Raw genomic sequence first — 19,381 nt, 5'->3', positions numbered from 1 at the left:
ATCGGTATTGTGAGTTTGTGTGTTTTGATGTACCGAAGGTAGTTCGGAGTCCCAGATGTGATCACGGACATGACGAGGAGTCTCGAAATGGTGGAGACATGAAGATAAATATATTGGAAGGTTATGTTTGGACACTGAAATGGTTTCGGATAAGTTCGGGCATATACCGGAGTACCGAGGGGTTACCGGAACCCCCGGGGGGCTTAAAGGGCCTACATGGGCTTTAGTGGAAGAGAGAGGAGGCAGCCAAGAGGTGGAGCGCGCCCCCCAAGCCCAATCCGAATTGGGAGGGGGGCCGACCCCCTTTCCTTCTTCTCCTCTCCCCCTTCCTTCCCCCTCTTATTTGGACTAGGAAAGGGGGGAAATCTACTCCTAGTAGGAGCAGGTATCCCCCCTTGGGGCGCACCATGAGGGCCGGCCGTCCCCCTCCTCCCCTCCTTTATATACGAGGGAGAGGGGCACCCCATGGACACACAAGTTGACAATTGTTTTAGCCGTGTGCGGCGCCCCCCTCCACAGATACACACCTTGGTCATATCGTCGTAGTGCTTAGGTGAAGCCCTGCGCCGGTAACTTCATCATCACCATCAACACGCCGTCATGCTAATGAAACTCTCCCCCAGCCTCAACTGGATCAAGAGTACGAGGGACGTCACCGAGCTGAACGTGTGCAGATCACGGAGGTGCCGTGCGTTCGGTACTTGATCGGTTGGATCGCGAAGACGTTCCACTACATCAACCACATTTCTTAACGCTTCCGCTTTCGGTCTACGAGGGTATGTAGACATACTCTCCCCTCTCATTGCTATGCATCCCTAGATAGATCTTGCGTGATCGTAGGAATTTTTTTGAAATACAGCGTTCCCCAACAAGTGGAGCTACACTAATTCAGAGACAAAGAACCATGATCCAAATCCCCAGCCGATGAAGCAACAATCCTAGAGTGCTCAGCCCCCCTGCACTCTCCCACCTTGCCCAAGCCGACACCTTCAAGAAGGAGGTGACACACGATGTGCCATTACCGTCCAGTCTTAGCAAGAGAAGGGATTTCTCCTGGGAATGGAGCGGAAGGGAGAGGGCACGAACCTCGATGGCCCCTCCAAGGAGGGGAGTCACACCGGCTGGTGCTGCTGCCATCATGGCTACAGAACACCAGCCAAGTATTTCCCCCCGATTCATACCACAACTCCAGGCAGACACCTAGCAATGGATCTGGTGACCAAAGGCCACCGACGACTAGATCCGGCGGGATGAAGTGTTGCATGGGCGAGGAAGGCCGCCTTCAGATCTGGATGCCAGTGAGGAGGGTGCAACATCCAATGCGACTGGCGACATCTCCGGCCATCTATGACGCCCCCGACTTAATCATGTTGGGGAATGCAATAATTTCAAAACAATTCCTACGTACACGCAAGATCTATCTAGGTGATGCATAGCAACGGGAGGGGAAGAGTGTTGTCCATGTACCCTCGTAGACCGTAAGCGGCAGCGTTATGACAACACGGTTGATGTAGTCGAACGTCTTCACGATCCGACCGATCCAAGCACCGAAGATACGACACCTTCGTGATCTGCTCACGTTCAGCTCGGTGACATCCCGCGAACTCTAGATCCAACTGAGTGTCAAGGGATAGTTTCGTCAGCACGACGACATGATGACGGTGATGATGAAGCTACCGGAACAGGGCTTCGCCTAAGCACCGCTACGATATGACCGAGGTAGATTATGGTGGAGGGGGGCACCGCACACGGCTAAGACAATGATCAACTTATGTGTCTATGGGGTTCCCCCTCCCCCGTATATAAAGGAGTGGAGGAGGGGGAGGGCCGGCCCTCTATGGCGCGCCCTAGGGGAGTCCTCCCACCGGGAGTAGGATTCCCCCTTCCAAGTAGGAGTAGGAGAGGAAGGAAGGAGGAGAGAGGGAGGAAGGAAAGGGGGCCCGACCCCCCTTCCCAATTCGGATTAGGCATGGGGGCATCCTAGGCCGCCTCCTCCTCTCTCCCACTAAGGCCCAATAAGGCCCATACACTCCCCGGGGGGTTCCGGTAACCTCCCGGTACTCCGGTAAATGCCCGAACTCACCCGGAACCATTCTAATGTCCAAACATAGTCATCCAATATATCAATCTTTATGTCTCAACCATTTTGAGACTCCTCGTCATGTCCGTGATCATATCCGGGACTCTGGACTACCTTCGGTACATCAAAACACATAAACTCATAATATCGATTGTCACCGAACGTTAAGCGTGCGGACCCTATGGGTTCGAGAACTATGTAGACATGACCGAGACTAATCTCCGGTCAATAACCAATAGTGGAACCTGGATGCTCATATTGGTTCCTACATATTCTACGAAGATCTTTATCGGTCAAACCGCATAACAAAATACGTTGTTCCCTTTGTCATCGGTATGTTACTTGCCCGAGATTCGATCATCGGTATCATCATACCTAGTTCAATCTCGTTTCCGGCAAGTCTCTTTACTTGTTCCGTAATGCTACATCCCGTAACTAACTCATTATTTACATTTCTTGCAAGGCTTATAGTGATGTACATTACCGAGAGGGCCTAGAGATACGTCTCCGATACTCGGAGTGGCAAATCCTAATCTCGATCTATGCCAACTCAACAAACACCATCGGAGACACCTATAGAGCATCTTTATAGTCACACAGTTACGTTGTGAAGTTTAATAGCACACTAAGTGTTCCTCCGGTATTCGGGAGTTGCATGATCTCATAGTCATAGGAATATGTATAAGTTATGGAGAAAGCAATAGCAGTAAACTAAACGATCATCATGCTAAGCTAACGGATGGGTCAAGTCAATCACATCATTCTCTAATGATGTGATCCCGTTTATCAAATGAAAACTCTTTGTCTATGGCTAGGAAACTTAACCATCTTTGATCAACGAGCTTGTCAAGTAGAGGCATACTAGTGACACTCTGTTTGTCTATGTATTCACACATGTACTAAGTTTCCGGTTAATACAATTCTAGCATGAATAATAAACATTTATCACGATATAAGGAAATATAAATAACAACTTTATTATTGCCTCTAGGGCATATTTCCTTCAGTCTCCCACTTGCACTAGAGTCAATAATCTAGATTACATTGTAATGATTCTAACACCCATGGAGTCTTGGTACTGATCATGTTTTGCTCGTGAGAGAGGCTTAGTCAACGGGTCTGCAACATTCAGATCAGTATGTATCTTGCAAATCTCTATGTCTCCCTCCTAGACTTGCCCACGGATGGAATTGAAGCATCTCTTGATGTGCTTGGTTCTCTTGTAAAATCTGGATTCCTTTGCCAAGGCAATTGCACCAGTATTGTCACAAAAGATTTTCATTGGACCCGATGCACTAGGTATGACACCTAGATCAGATATGAACTCCTTCATCCAGACTCCTGCATTTGCTGCTTCTGAAGCAGCTATGTACTCCGCTTCACATGTAGATCCCGCCACGACGCTCTGCTTGGAACTGCACCAACTGACAGCTCCACCATTAAATAAAAATATGTATCCGGTTTGTGAGTTAGAGTCATCCGGATTAGTGTCAAAGCTTGCGTCGACGTAACTATTTACGACAAGCTCTTTGTCACTTCCATAAACGAGAAACATATCCTTAGTCCTTTTCAGGTATTTCAGGATGTTCTTGACCGCTGTCCAGTGATCCACTCCTGGATTACTTTGGTACCTCCCTGCTAAACTAATAGCAAGGCACACATCAGGTCTGGTACACAACATTGCATACATGATAGAACCTATTGATGAAGCATAGGGAATGACTTTCATTTTCTCTCTATCTTCTGCAGTGGTCGGGCATTGAGTCTGACTCAACTTCACACCTTGTAACATAGGCAAGAACCCTTCCTTTGCTTGATCCATTTTGAACTTCTTCAAAACTTTATCAAGGTATGTGCTTTGTGAAAGTCCAATTAAGCGTCTTGATCTATCTCTATAGATCTTGATGCCTAATATATAAGCAGCTTCACCGAGGTCTTTCATAGAAAAATTCTTATTCAAGTATCCTTTTATGCTATTCAAAAATTCAATATCATTTCTGATCAATAATATGTCATCCACATATAATAGCAGAAATGCTACAGAGCTCCCACTCACTTTCTTGTAAATACAGTCTTCTCCAAAAGTCTGTATAAAACCATATGCTTTGATCACACTATCAAAGCGTATATTCCAACTCCGAGAGGCTTGCACCAGTCCATAAATGGATTGCTGGAGCTTGCACACTTTGTTAGCACCTTTTGGATCTACAAAACCTTCTGGTTGCATCATATACAACTCTTCTTTAAGATATCCATTAAGGAATGCAGTTTTGACATCCATTTGCCAAATTTCATAATCATAAAATGCGGCAATTGCTAACATGATTCAGACAGACTTAAGCATCACTACGGGTGAGAAGGTCTCATCGTAGTCAACTCCTTGAACTTGTCAAAAACCTTTCGCAACAAGTCGAGCTTTGTAGACAGTAACATTACCGTCAGTGTCAGTCTTCTTCTTGAAGATCCATTTATTCTCTATGGCCTGCCGATCATCAGGGAGGTCAACCAAACTACACACTTTGTTCTCATACATGGATCCCATCTCAGATTTCATGGCCTCAAGCCATTTTGCGGAATCTGGGCTCATCATCGCTTCCTCATAGTTCGTAGGTTCATCATGGTCAAGTAACATGACCTCTAGAATAGGATTACCGTGCCACTCTGGTGCAGACCTTGCTCTGGTTGACCTACGAGGTTAGGTAGTAACTTGATCAGAAGTTTCATGATCATCATCATTAGCTTCCTCACTTACTGGTGTAGGAATCACTGGAACTGATTTCAGTGATGAACTACTTTCCAATAAGGGAGTAGGCACAATTACCTTGTCAAGTTCTACTTTCCTCCCACTCACTTCTTTCGAGAGAAACTCCTTCTCTAGAAAGGATCCATTCTTAGCAACGAATATCTTGCCTTCAGATCTGTGATAGAAGGTGTACCCAACAGTTTCCTTTGGGTATCCTATGAAGACACATTTCTCCGATTTGGGTTCAAGCTTATTAGGTTGAAGCTTTTTCACATAAGCATTACAGCTCCAAACTTTAAGAAATGACAACTTGGGTTTCTTGCCAAACCACAGTTTATAAGGTGTCATCTCAACGGATTTTGATGGTGCCCTATTTAACGTGAATGCAACTGTCTCTAAAGCATAACCCCAAAATGATAGTGGTAAATCAGTGAGAAACATCATAGATTGCACCATATCTAATAAAGTGTGGTTACGACGTCCGGACACACCATTACACTATGGTGTTCCAGGTGGCGTAGTTGCGAAACTATTCCGCATTGTTTCAAATGAAGACCAAACTCATAACTCAAATATTCACCTCCACGATCAGATCATAGAAACTTAATTTTCTTGTTACGATGATTTTCCACTTCACTCTGAAATTCATTGAACTTTTCAAATGTTTCAGACTTATGTTTCATTAAGTAGATATACCCATATCTGCTCAAATTATCAGTGAAGGTAAGAAAATAACGATACCCGCCGCGAGCATCAACACTCATCGGACCGCATACATCAGTATGTATAATTTCCAACAAATCTGTTGCTCGCTCCATTGTTTCGGAGAATGGAGTTTTTGTCATCTTGCCCATGAGGCATGGTTCGCAAGCATCAAGTGATTCATAATCAAGTGATTCCAAAAACCCATCAGCATGGAGTTTCTTCATGCGCTTTACACCAATATGACCTAAATGGCAGTGCCACAAATAAGTTGCACTATCATTATTAAACTTATATCTTTTGCCTTACTATGAACATGTGTATCACTACTACCAAGATTTAGTAAAAACAGACCACTCGTCAAGGGTGCAAGACCATAAAAGATATTATTCATATAAATAGAACAGCCATTATTCTCTGATTTAAATGAATAACCATCTCGCATCAAACAAGATCCAGATATAATGTTCATGCTCAACGCTGGCACCAAATAACAATTATTTAGGTCTAAAACTAATCCCGAAGGTAGATGTAGAGGTAGCGTGCCGACAGTGATCACATCGACTTTGGAACCATTTCCCACACGCATCGTCACCTTGTCCTTAGCCAATCTTCACTTAATCCGTAGCCCCTGTTTCGATTTGCAAATATTAGCAACAGAACCAGTATCAAATACCCAGGCGCTACTGCGAGCATTAGTAAGGTACACATCAATAACATGTATATCAAATATATCTTTCAGTTTGCCATCCTTCTTCTCCGCCAAATACCTGGGGTAGTTCCGCTTCCAGTGACCAGTCCCTTGCAGTAGAAGCACTCAGTCTCAAGATTAGGTCCAGACTTGGGCTTCTTCACTTGAGCAGCAACTTGCTTGCTGTTCTTCTTGAAGTTCCCCTTCTTCCCTTTACCCTTTTTCTTGAAACTGGTGGTCTTGTTGACCATCAACACTTGATGCCCCTTCTTGATTTCTACCTCCGCAGCCTTTAGCATTGCGAAGAGCTCGGGAATCGTCTTATCCATCCCTTGCATATTATAGTTCATCACGAAGCTCTTGTAGCTTGGCGGCAGTGATTTGAAGAACTCTGTCAATGACACTATCATCAGGAAGATTTACTCCCAATTGAGTCAAGTGGTTGTGGTACCCAGACATTCTAAGTATATGTTCACTAACATAACTATTCTACTCCATTTTGCATCTATAGAACTTATTGGAGACTTCATATCTCTCAATCCGGACATTTGCTTGAAATATTAACTTCAACTCCTAGAACATCTCATATGCTCCATGACGTTCAAAACATCGTTGAAGTCCCGGTTCTAAGCCGTAAAGCATGACACACTGAACTATCGAGTAGTCATCAACTTTGCTCTGCCAGGTGTTCCCAACATCTGGCGTTGCTCCTGCAACGGGTTTTTCACCCAGCGGTGCTTCCAGGACGTAATTCTTCTATGCACCAATGAGGATAATCCTCAAGTTACGGACCCAGTCCGTGTAACTGCTACCATCATCTTTCAACTTAGCTTTCTCTAGGAGCGCATTAAAATTCAACGGAACAACAGCACGGGCCATCTATCTACAACAACATAGACATGCAAAATACTATCGGGTACTAAGTTCATGATAAATTAAAGTTCAATTAATCAAATTACTTAAGAACTCCCACTTAGATAGACATCCCTCTAATCATCTAAGTGATCACGTGATCCATATCAACTAAACCATGTCCGATCATCACGTGAGATGGAGTAGTTTTCAATGGTGAACATCACTATGTTGATCATATCTACTATATGATTCACGCTCGACCTTTCGATCTCAGTGTTCCGAGGCCATATCTGCATATGCTAGGCTCGTCAAGTTTAACCCGTGTATTCCGCGTGTGCAAAACTGGCTTGCACCCGTTTTATGTGAACGTAGAACTTATCACACCCGATCATCACGTGGTGTCTCGGCACGACGAACTATTGCAACGGTGCATACTCAGGGAGAACACTTGTACCTTGAAATTTAGTGAGAGATCATCTTATAATGCTACTGTCGAACCAAGCAAAATAAGATGCATAAAGGATAAACATCACATGCAATCAATATAAGTGATATGATATGGCCATCATCATCTTGTGCCTTTGATCTCCATCTCCAAAGCACCGTCATGATCACCATCGTCGCCGGCTTGACACCTTGATCTCCATCGAAGTATCGTTGTCGTCTCGCCAACTATTGCTTCTACGACTATCGCTACCACTTAGTGATAAAGTAAATAAATTACATGGCGATTGCATTTCATACAATAAAGCGACAACCATATGGCTCCTGCCAGTTGCCGATAACTCTATTACAAAACATGATAATTTCATACAATAAAATTTAGCATCATGTCTTGACCATATCACATCACAAAATGCCCTGCAAAAAAAAGTTAGACGTCCTCTACTTTGTTGTTGCAAGTTTTACGTGGCTGCTACGGGCTGAGCAAGAACCGTTCTTACCTACGCATCAAAAACCACAATGCGGTATATTGATTGCTTTTTGATCTTCAGAAAGAACCCTGTTCATTGAATCCGATTCAACTAAAGTTGGAGAAACTGACACCCACTAGCCACCTGTGTGCGAAGCACGTCGGTAGAACCAGTCTCGCGTAAGCGTACGCGTAATATCGGTCTGAGTCGCTTCATCCAACAATACCGCTGAATCAAGAATCAACTACTGACGGCAAACAATATGTATATACCCACGCCCACAACTCCTTTGTGTTCTACTCGTGCATATAATATCTACGCATAGACCTGGCTCGGATGCCACTGTTGGGGAATGCAGTAATTTCAAAAAAATTCCTACGTACACGCAAGTTCTATCTAGGTGATGCATAGCAACAAGAGGGGAAGAGTGTTGTCCATGTACCTTCGTAGACCGTAAGCGGAAGCATTATGACAACACGGTTGATGTAGTCGAACATCTTCACGATTCGACCGATCCTAGCACCGAAGATACGGCCCCTCCGCGATCTGCACACGTTCAACTCGGTGACGTCCCGCGAACTCTATATCCAGCTGAGTGTCGAGGGAGAGTTTCGTCAGCACGATGGCGTGATGACGGTGATGATGAAGCTATCGGAACATGGCTTCGCCTAAGCACCTCTATGATATGACCGAGGTAGATTATGGTGGAGGGGGCACCGCACATGGCTAAGACAATGATCAACTTGTGTGTCTATGGGGTGCCCACACCCCCGTATATAAAGGAGTGGAGGAGGGGGAGGGCCGGCCCTCTATGGCGCGCCCTAGGGGAGTCCTACTACCACCGGGAGTAGGATTACCCCCTTCCCAAGTAGGAGTAGGAGAGGAAGGAAGGAGGAGAGAGGGAGGAAGGAAACGGGGGCCGCCCCCCCTTCCCAATTCGGATTGGGCTTGGGGGGGGGGGCGCCCCCATCCTAGGCATCCTCCTCCTCTCTCCCACTAAGGCCCAATAAGGCCCATACACTCCCCGGGTGGTTCCGGTAACCTCCTAGTACTCCGGTAAATGCCTGAACTCTCCCGGAACCATTCCGATGTCCAAACATAGTCATCAAATATATCAATATTTATGTCTCGACCATTTCGAGACTCCTCGTCATGTCCGTGATCTTGTCTGGGACTCCGTACTACCTTCGGTACATCAAAACACATAAACTCATAATACCGATTGTCACCGAACTTTAAGCGCGCGGATCCTACGGGTTCGAGAACTATGTAGACATGACCAAGACTCATCTCCGGTCAATAACTAATAGCGGAACCTCGATGCTCATATTGGTTCCTACATATTCTATGAAGATCTTTATCGGTCAAACCGCATAACAACATACGTTGTTCCCTTTGTCATCTGTATGTTACTTGCCCAAGATTCGATCATCGGTATCATCATACCTAGTTCAATCTCGTTTCCGGCAAGTCTCTTTACTCATTCCGTAATGCTACATCGCATAACTAACTCATTAGTTACATTGCTTGCAAGGCTTATAGTGATGTACATTACCGAGAGGGCCCAGCGATACCTCTTCGATACTCGGAGTGACAAATCCTAATCTCGATCTATGCCAAATCAACAAACACCATCGGATACACCTGTAGAGCATCTTTATAGTCACCCAGTTACGTTGTGACGTTTGATAGCACACTAAGTGTTCCTCTGGTATTCGGGAGTTGCATGATCTCATAGTCACAGGAACATGTATAAGTTATGGAGAAAGCAATAGCAGTAAACTAAATGATCATCGTGCTAAGCTAACGGATGGGTCAAGTCAATCACATCATTCTCTAATGATGTGATCGCGTTTATCAAAATGACAACTCTTTGTATATGGCTGGGAAACTTAACCATCTTTGATCAACGAGCTAGTCAAGTAGAGCCATACTGGTGACACTCTGTTTGTCTATGTATTCACTCATGTACTAAGTTTCCGGTTAATACAATTCTAGCATAAATAATAAACATTTATCATGATATAAGGAAATATAAATAACAACTTTATTATTGCCTCTAGGGCATATTTCCTTCAAATCGTGCACTAATCATACATGCAAATGCGCACGATCAAGGTCAGAGACTCACAAGAAGATATCACAGCACAACTCTAGACACGAATGAAACAATACATGCTTTATATTACAAGCCAGGGCCTCGAGGGCTTGAATACATAAGCTCAAGTTCACAAGAGTCAGTGGAAGCAACATTATCTGTGTACAGATGTAAGTAAACAAGTCTACCTTAAGAAGGCTAACACAAACATCAACATGGATCGAAAAGGCAAGGCCTCCTTCGTAGGAGCCTCCTAAACTACTCCTGGTTGGCGGCAGCCTCCACGTAGTAGTAGGCATCCTCGAGGTAGTAGTAGCCATCGGTGGTGGCATCTGGCTCTTGGGATCCGTCATTTAGTCGCAACAATTGGGTATAGGGGAAAAGAAGTTGCAAAGCGACCGTGAGGATTCATCCATTAGCATTAATTTCATTCTTTCTCAAGATTGCACAACATGTTCATGCTCTTGTTGTTTAAAATTCATGATTTGATTTCGAAGGGAAATAATTTTTGCGGGCGGAAAATACTTAGTAATAAAAGCATCCTAGCACTTATCCATGAATCAATACTATTACGAGGCAAAGATGAATACCAAATTTTTGCATGATCTCGCAAATAAAAAGGAAATAATTTTAATTTCACAATATCATTGTCCACATCTTTTTTATTTTGCATATCACACAATTATAAGGAAGTGTTTAGATGGGACGCGACATCCTCATTAGGAGTACCAGGAAATTGCTCTTTCATATCAAGATTCAACAAAGCGGCATTAATATCAAAAACTCCGCACTAGCGGCAGGAGGAGCAATCAGAGAACTAATAAAATCATTATTTTTAGTATTGGAAAAGTCACACAACTTGGTATTTTCTTGAGACATCGTAACTACACAAATAAGAACTCAAGCAAAAAAGAGATCGAATGAGAAAAAGGAAAACAAAAAATATTTTTGTATTTTTGCAAAAATGTTTTAGAAGTGGGGGAGATGAAAACGAGAGGCGGATGGCAAATAAAGTAATTGCAAGGAGATGAGAGTTTGTGCGTAGGAAGCTGATAGTTGTTGATGATGTCTCCCCGGCAACGGCACTATAAATTCTTCCTGATTGCTTGTATCTGCGTTGGTATTTCCATGAAGAGGAGAGGATGATGCATTACAAAAACGGTAAGTATTTCCCTTAGTTATGAAATCAAGGTTATCAATCTAGTAGGAGAACCAAGCAACACTATGAAAACATCACCTACACACAAACCACAAAAACTTGCAATCCAACGCGTAAGAGGTGTTGTCAATCCCCCCTCGGTATTGAGATAGATTAAATTGTATGAGATTGGATAAATAGATCTAGAAAAAACACAAAATAAAATAAGTAAAGAAAAAGTGTAATAAGGTATTTTTGGATTAATAGATCTGAAAATAATATGATAGGAAATAGACCTGCGGGCCATACATTTCACTAGAGGCTTCTCTCGAGAAAATAGCATACGATGGGTAAACAAATTACTGTTGGGCAATTGATAGAAGAGCAAATAATTATGACGATATCTAAGGCAATGACCATGTATATAGGCATCACGTCCAAAATTAGTAGACCGACTCCAGCCTGCATCTACTACTATTACTCCACACATCGACCGCTATCCAGCATGGATCTAGTGTATTAAGTTCATGGAAAAACGGAGTAATGCAATAAGAACGATGACATGATGTAGACAAGATCTATTCATGTAGGAATAGACCCCATATTTTTATCCTTAATAGCAATGATACATGCGTGTCATGTCGCTTTCTGTCACTGAGATTGAGCACCGCAAGATCGACCCATCACAAAGCACCTCTTCCCATGGCAAAAAAAATCAATCTAGTTGGCCAATCCAAACCAAAGATTCGAAGAAGAAATATGAGGCTATAACAATCATGCATAAGAGAGTTCAACAACAACTCAAACAATATTCACGGATAGAACTGATCATAAACTCACAATTCATCGGATCCCAACAAACACACCACCGAAAGTCATTACATCAAATAGACCTCCAAGAACATCAAGGAAAACATTGTATTGAAGATCAAAAAGAGAGAAGACACCATCTAGCTACTGCCTACGGACCTGTTGGGGATATAACTATTGGATATAACCCGCCCAGGAGGGGCCGTGTCACGACGCTGGTAGCTTAAAGATGAAGAAGCCCGACGAGGCCCAAGAAGATATGAAGATGGCGGTTCATGAAGCAGGCTTATTAATGACCCAAGACCCAGAGGCGACTTAAGGCCCAAAGGGATGAGCCTCCATATGTTTAAATTGTACTATAAGGCAAGCTTAGTAGAAACCGAGCCAGTTACGTTTTGTGTAAGCCAACATGTACTTTGTAAGTCGCCGGGCATCAACCTGTATATAAAGGGGTGACCCGGCGGCGGGTTAACACAAGAGACAACTCATTGAGAACTAGGACAAGCATATTCACTCCCTGGTAATCGAAACCCAAGAAATACAACCTAAAGCAGGAGTACACTACAAAAAAAGACACATCCATGACATTTTGGGCTGAACGAATTTTTTTCTGTCATACATATGACACTTCTATGACGATAATTGTGACAAAACCCAGTATCATCATAGATGTGGTGGGATCCTACTTCTATGACAAAAAATCATGACAGAAAATGGGCTTTTCGTCCTGGGCGGGTCGGAGACGCAGCTGCATGACATTCTTTGGTCCGTCCATGACGGAAAAAACCGTGGTAGACACGAGGGGGAGGAAAATTTAGGGATTTCCCGATTACGGTGGGAAGTCGGGGGCCGAGCGATGCGCGTTTCTCTCATACACGTACGCGTGTGTGCGCGAGGCGTTGGCTCTAACTAAACCCGAGCGAGGCGTTGGGCTCTAACTGAACCCGAGCGATTACACTACAGGCTACGCGTTACTGAATGTGAGCGATCGATCGATGGCTGTTAACTAAACCCGATCGAGCGATTCCTTCGCTACTGCTGCTAACTGAAGTCGATCGATGCTGCCTCTGGGATGAACAGTGAGCGTTGCCGGGGGGTTTGGATGAACAGTGAGTGGTGGCGTTGCCTCTGGATGAACAGGACCCCGTGGTGTGGTGGAGGGCTGGATGAACAGTAGATGGTGGAGGGGTGCCCGTGGGGGGGTGGTTGAACAGGACCCCGTGGTGTGGAGGGCTGGATGAACAGTAGATGGTGGAGGGGTGGTTGAACAGTAGCTGGTGGAGCGCGCGGTGGAGGCTGGATGAACAGGAGCCCGTGGAGGTTGGAGGAGGTCGACGGTAGCCCGTGGAGGCTGGAGGAGGTCGACGGTGGAGATGAATAGTATCCATGGAGTCCCGTTTTGCGGTACGCCACACCCCTCCCAATGAACAGGACCCCCGTTTCGACCGTAGCGCTCCAACACAAGTCCGTTTCGTCCGTTTTGCGGTACGCCACACCCCTCCCGATCAACAGGACCCCCGTTTCGATCGTAGGAGGTCCGTTTCCTCCGTTTTGCGGTACGCCACACCCCTCCCGATCAACAGGACCCCTGTTTTGATCGTAGGAGGTCCGTTTCCTCCGTTTTGCGGTACGCCAGACCCCTCCCGATCAACAGGACCCCGTTCCGAATGTAGGAGGTTCGTTTCCTCTGTTGTGCGGTACGCCAGGTCTCGTTTCCATCGCCTGTTCCGTCCAAGCCCTCCTGATGAACACGACCATGCATTCCGCTCCGACCCAGCCGGTTGGCTCCCACGCGTTCCGTTGCCTCTCGATGAACACGACGCATTCCATTGCCTCCCCATGAACACGACACATTCCGTTGCCTCCCCATGAACACGACGACGACGCTGTTTCTCCGTTCCGGCCCAGCCATGTATACGAGCCCTGGCCGTACAGTATCCCGTGTCCGTATTTTCTTTCTTGCACCCTGGCCGTTGTACTTACGTGTACATGCTACGTGCGCGCCTCTACTACGACACATACGCGCCTCTACTACGACACGTGCCCGCCTCTACATCCACCAGTATATATGTACGTACACGTCCGCGATCAAAATGACAACGCTACGTATGCTTCGACCAGGTGGGTCCCGACTGTCAGGCACTTCCTTGCCTGCGAAGATGTAGCTGGTGGGTCCCAACAGTCAGGGGGGCGAATCGTTTTTTTTGCCCGGACGCACTTCCTTGCGTGCGAAGATGTAGCTGGTGGGTCCCAGCAGTCAGGGGAAAATGTTTTTTCGCGAAATACGGTGGCCCGTCTGGTGGGTCCCTGCTGTCAGGTGGAGGAATAATTATTTTGCACGTAATACTGAGGCACTTCCTTGGTGCGGCCGTGGACCCAGCTGTCAGCCTCTCCACGTACAGTCCACGTCCGATGGAAGCCGTTCCTTGACCACGTTGACCACGCCGCGCCGAGAGCACCAGGGCGGTGGACGACGGTGAGGCCTAGGAAGGGGACGATGCGGAGCTGGGGAAGACGCGGCAGTGGATGCCTACGCTTAGAGGAGTACAAGGGTTCACTGGTTCGCTGCGGTGTGAGGCTGCCGTCGCCGCAGAATAACAGGGGGTGTGGGTGAGTAGTGGGATGGCCTGGCCAGTGGTGGGAGTAGTAGGGGGCGGTGAGGCCTCCGCCGCATTGCAGCCGGCCATGGGAGGCAGGAGCACGAGGCACGACCGGCGCTGGTTTGGGCGGCTGGAGCAAGAAGACCAGAGGTGGAAGAAGCACTACAGCAGTTGGATGGACATTGTACGGTCACTGGAGCTAGAATCGTGCATATTGACTAAGTTGACAAAGCCCTCCGTCCCTGTCAACTTAGTAGGCCCACAAGTCAGCCTGCCACTATACTGGGTCCCAGCTAACACGGGAGTATTCATTTTTTTGTGTGTAATAAGGAGGCACTTCCTTGCGTGCAAAGATATAGCTGGTGGGTCCAAACTATCAGCGGTGGTAATGTTTTTTTGTGAAATACAGAGGCCCTTTTGGTGGGTCCCTGATGTCAGGTGGAGGAATCATTATTTTCCGCGTAATAAGGAGGCATTTCCTTGCGTGCGGCCGTGGACCCAGCTGTCGGCCTCTCCACGTACAGTCCACTTCAGATGCATGTCGGTCGTTGACCACGTTGACAAGGCCGCGCCGAGAGCACCAGGGCGGTGGACGACGGCGAGGCCTAGGAAGGGAACGACACGGAGGCAGAGAAGACTCGGTAGTTGTTTCCCACATGGAGGGGAGTACGACTGTACGAGGGTTTGCTTGTTCGTCTGTCGTTGCCGGAGAATAACAGCAGGTGTGGGTGAGTAGAGGGATGGCTAGGCCAGCGAAGGGAGTACGGTGGGGAAGTGAGGCCTGCGCGGCAGCACAGCCGGCCACGGGAAGGAGGGAGCAGGCAGTCCCGCCGGCGCTTGTTTGAGCAGCTGGAGCAGGAAGAGCAGAGATTGAAGAAGCACGACGGCCGTTCGATGGACATCCAACAGTCACTGCTTGGGCGTCAACCTTTTTTTTTAGGAAAGCCTCAAATCTGTGGAAAACAACATACAACCCATCTGCCATTATTTCTAATAATTTACAGCCCATTTGCTAATTCTTAAGGTTTTTTAGAGCCCATATTTTTTTGTTAGCATTACAGCCCATATTGTGGCCACGGTTAAAAAATTATACAAAATTTTGCATATTTCGGTGCGGTCCGAACTGTTTTTAATCCCGAAATTTCGACTCACATTCAAACTGATTTTAAAAATAAATGTATATCAATATAAAATCCAACAAATTCTCCACGCATAAAAATTAATGTAATGTAAAATCTCAAAATGAAAAAAGATATTTGAAACTAATTGCCGGTTTGATGTGTTTTAAAAATGTACAACCCATTTCTCATTACTGATAGGCCATTTTCTCGGCCAGCCGAATGAAGCTCTCCTCATCTTGAAAGATTTGTAGCCCAACAGGCCTGACAAAGCGACTTACTTGGCAAATCACAAAAAAACTGGGCTGTGGCCGTGGACCCAGCTGTCAGCCTCTCCATGTACAGTACTCTTCCGATGGAAGTCGATCATTGACCACATTGACCACGCCGCACTGAGAGCACCAAGGCGGTGGATGACGGCGAGGCCTAGGAAGGGGACGACGTGGAGCCGGGGAAGATGCGTCAGTGGATGCCCACGTGGAGAGGAGTACGAGGGTTCACTGGTTCGGCTGCGGCGTGAGGCTACCGTCGCCGCAGAATAACAGGGGGTGTGGGTGAGTAGAGGGATACCCTGGGCCAGCGGTGGGAGTAGTAGGGGGCGGTGAGGCCTCCGCGGCATCACAGCCGGCCATGAGAGGCAGGAGCATGCGGCACGACTGGCGCTGCTTTGGGCGGCTGGAGCAAGAAGACGAGAGATTGAACAAGAATGCTGGCCGTTGGATGTAAATCCAACGCCTTTTAGGCTTCGACCTACTGGCCCACATGTCAGCCAGTCCATTTCTTTTTAGTCCATTTGGTGGGCTGGGTGAAACAATGATGTAGCATCTATGTAGCCCGTTTAAATCCCATTTGCATTTTTCTCGAAATCCGCGGACTTGCCGGGCTGGGTGAAAATATCATGTTGGGCTAGACGGAGAAATGTTATAAAAACATAAACACATGATTGCACGTCAGTAAAATCTTTGCAAGCTTATATACGTAATCACTAGGAGTTAACTTGCCAAGTTATATATAAATAATTATTATTATTATTTTGTAAGAACTTTCAACTTACGAAATAAAATATCATTTTAATTTGATGAGTTAATAGTACGTGGGGTATTATTATTTTTTAGGCTAGACGTGGGACAGTTGAGTTGGTTCTAGGGGAAAGTACTGGGAGAAAACTCAGTTTACATCGAAAAAGAAAGTGGGAGAAAATTCAGAGACCTGATGGGTCCACCTGAGGAGGGGAATATGTTGGGAGGAAGGAGATTCAAAGCACGGTAGCCGAGTGAACTAGTTTTTTTTACGGACAAGGGAACTAGTTTACATACATAAGCAAATAGCCACTAAAAAAGAAATCAGGTTAATGGGTTCTTAAAAGAAATATTTTGGACAAAACAGATAATTACGACACATAGGCTAATGCATGAAACACTCAGATGATAAAAGTGCTTATAAACAGATAAAGTACAACATCTAGACCTTCCTGGAACGCTTGATCATGACGCTGCGGCTGTCCATGTACTCGTCGGTTACGGGAAGTAGACACACCCTCATGTCCAAGATCTGCCTGTACATGTCATAGCATGCGTATGCGTCCTTGGCCGCGTAGGTTATGTAGGCTAGATTCAGAGGTACCTCCCACGTGTTCAGGTCGTCTTCTATCATGTTGGCGTGTCAGGGGTCGATGATGGTCTCAGCGAGGTCAACCACGGAGTCCTTCTCCTACCCGTTGCTGATGATCTTAAATTGCTTCTGGATGTCGACAAGCTTGTTGCACCAGATGGCCGCATCGTCGCGTTCTTCCTTCTCTCCACCGTAGCGAAGGTGCAGTCGGCATTGCCGATGAAACGGGCGAATGCTCCAGAACCTGGTGCAGCCATAGGACTGAGGCGAGGTAGAGCTTCACCAAGTCCGTATCGTTGGTGTACATCACATTCAACTTGGTGCAGCCATAGGACTAAACGGCGAACTCGAAGGGGAACTCCTTGCTGAAGTCCATATCCAGCAGGCTCACCCCTCGGATCGCCATTGGAGTCTCTTCGAGTGAACGAGTGTGTAGGCGACAGCAGTTCGTTTTTCAACTCTTGGGGAACTGGATTGAACAGTAAGCTGAGTGTGTACAGGCGACAACAGTTACTACCGCTCCCTCGTCCGCTGCACGCCCGGCAGAAGATGCACCCTCGGCCACACGTCGGTTCACGAGCGGGTCTGTATTGGTACTGTAATAATAGGAGTTAGTGGTCACTTTACTTAAATTTAATTAGCTTTAATAGAAATTTATACTTAAAACAAGCAATGCATTCGCTCGTTTTATCAGTGCCACATGATCAACATGCACAACAATTAGAATTATTATTCTCAGGACGCACACGATCTGCACATTTGTCGCACTTTCACAAAGATAATACTACCAAGTTTGAACTGTTTGTTATGGTTGTTGTCCTCTGCATCATCATGCCGTGTTTCCCAGCTTGCAAGATTCAGAACCAACAAATAAGATCCAAATAATAAGTACAACAAATATGCCTACACATCTCATTGATTCCCAGCTTGCAAGATTCAGAACCAACAAATAAGATCCAAATAATAAGTACAACAAAGATGCCTACATATCTCATTGATTCCCAGCTTGCAAGATTCAGAACCAACAAACAATATTCAAATAATAAGTACAACAAAGATGCCTACACATCTCACTGATTCCCAGCTTGCAAGATTCAGAACCAACCCATTAGAGCCTTTTGATAAAGTGAATATCGGGTTTAAATCCATCTTGGCTAGCCATGTCATACAATTGAAGAACTTGGCGAATGCTCTTGACCGCCACAACATCTGTAGTTGAGTATTCCTGTTTGCACAACATGTTTGCACAGCACAAACAAGGAGACAGGAGAGCATGATTTCGCTTTAATAGCGGCCTCCTTGAACTCAACCTCCAGCTCTACTTGGATGAGGTCTGCCTGGAGTTCCATGATTTAATTCATGCACCTTTTTCTGCAGTTCACCTGAAATGAAGCAAAGATTGCATCATTCAGCTAGCAAGAAGTACTTGCTCTTGTGAGCTGGTAGGTTCTTCTTTAGTAGTTGCACTAAAATTGAGGAACATTAAGGTTGGCTGTCCGGCTCATGTAAGGTGCAACTATAATTTTCTTATCCTTTTGTGCAGTTCCACTAAAATAAAGTGCCATTGTGGTGACAGTGATGAATCCATCTTGCAAAGGCTAATAAAATGTTGCATGAGATTACCAGCAGAACTTGACGAAGATTTTGGAAACTCCAATCACCATTTTGTGCAGTTCCACCAAAATTGAGAGATGTTGCCCACGTGGCATTTGAGTTGAACTGCACAAGACACTCATTCCAAAAAGTGTTTTGTGCAGTTCACCAAAAGGTCACAATAGCAACAAGGTGAAATGGATATCCCTATCTGCACAAAAAGATAGAAAGTAAACAATTGCTGGTCAATAAGAATATATGAAACATATACAAAATGAAAAGAAGCATCTTAATTATGTTCATGGCAATCACGCAAGGACAGTAGAAATTTTAAAACGTGAGCAATGTTTCATGTTACTAGAATCACTACAATCAACAATGAGATTCCTCAAATATGGGATTACTTTAATGGTGGCATTGCTTGTTTA

Source organism: Triticum aestivum, chromosome 6A (assembly GCF_018294505.1).
Source record: "Triticum aestivum cultivar Chinese Spring chromosome 6A, IWGSC CS RefSeq v2.1, whole genome shotgun sequence".
In the NCBI taxonomy this organism is placed as follows: Eukaryota; Viridiplantae; Streptophyta; class Magnoliopsida; order Poales; family Poaceae; genus Triticum; species Triticum aestivum.
The sequence above is the reverse complement of the archived record's forward strand: the minus strand, read 5'-3'. Positions refer to the sequence as shown.